Consider the following 1496-nt stretch of genomic DNA (forward strand, 5'->3'; position numbering starts at 1 on the left):
GAGAAGGAGCACCTGCTGCAGCGTTGCTAGCGATGCTCCAGCAGCAGGACAGGCAGCAAAACCCACACAAGCTGCCCCAAAACAGGGTCCTGCCCATATGAGCATGCCAGAGGGGATCAGGGATGCACGCCTGGCCGCAGGGAGCATACATGGGCTGGCAGAGATGCCTCCCGGCAAACCCATGATGGCTAGCTCACATTCGCCGCCCTGTACTGCTGATGGGGAGTGCTGGGGACACCACTTGCCATCTAGTACTGAGCGTGTGTAAAACCAAAACCTTTCCTCCCTAGGTACAGCCCAAGCAACCTACCCTGGGGTGGGGGGGGCAAACAGCCAGTTGTGTCCAGGGACAACAGAGTTTTCTCATACAATTATTTTAGCAGAGGCTATTTTTTTGTTTTAAATGAATGTGGAAAAAAAACCCAAACCCAACCTGACAGCTGCATCAGCAGTGCATTTTGCACAATTTCATAGCACTTTTGCTATACAGGTAAGACTGTATCACACTACTTCCATAATTCAGTTAATGGGGAGTTCAAGACTACTGACCAAACCCTTATTTAAGGTAAAAGTGGGTAATGAGAATTAAAAGGTTGCATTTTACATCAACGTTAAGCAGCTGCTGTAATGAACTATATTCTTCTGCTTACATCAAGGTTATTAAAGATTATTTGCTTAACATTTGCTATGGATAATTCTATTAAAAAAATGTTTTTTTTCCTTCAAATCCAAACTATGACACAGCAAAGTACTTACTATTTTCAGAGCAATTTCAAAAATGGTGTATCCCATTCAATAAATAGACCTGACATGCCCTGTTAGATGTTATATTCTATTACGGGATGAATTACGGGATGGGAGGGAGAAGTATGAAGAGCCAGAGGGCGCAAGGTGTCTGCAAGCTCCAGCCTGCAAGAGAGAGGAGATGCACTATCGGGGCGGGAGGAGAGTCGATGCATCAGGGAATAGGGGTGGTGGAAGAGGGAGAGGCTGCCTAAAAGAGGGAGCGGGCTTAGGAGTTCAGCACACCTTTTTCCAGGGAGTGCACATAAAGGTATAATGAAAGCCCAAATCTGACAAAAACCAGCAGCGATAGGTATCACAATTTCAACACAGTTTACTACAGCTCTCAGGTGTGTTGTATAAAACATGTTTTAGTGCAACATAGTACAAAGTTTTTTTGTTTTTGTTTTTTTTTTTTAAAAAATCCCAAACATTTTTCCACATCATGCATGGATAGGGTTCATTCTTTCTTCTCGGGTTCATTACAGAAAGTTGTAACAGAGAGAGTAGTTTGAAAAGCTTCGTGTTAAAACTCATTACAGGAAGAGTCTGCCTTATAAAAACAGAGAGAAGTTTGAGACTGGGCAACACACTGCCAGACCAACGGAGAAACGTCACCGGCAAGGTACATTCAGGGACTGCTTCGGGAGCCGCTTCCCGGGAAAGCCTGGGCTCAGTGCAGGAACTGCCGGGCTGGGAAGGGACCCATTTTG

This window comes from Fulmarus glacialis, unplaced genomic scaffold (genome assembly GCF_000690835.1).
Source record: "Fulmarus glacialis isolate BGI_N327 unplaced genomic scaffold, ASM69083v1 scaffold33093, whole genome shotgun sequence".
In the NCBI taxonomy this organism is placed as follows: domain Eukaryota; kingdom Metazoa; phylum Chordata; class Aves; order Procellariiformes; family Procellariidae; genus Fulmarus; species Fulmarus glacialis.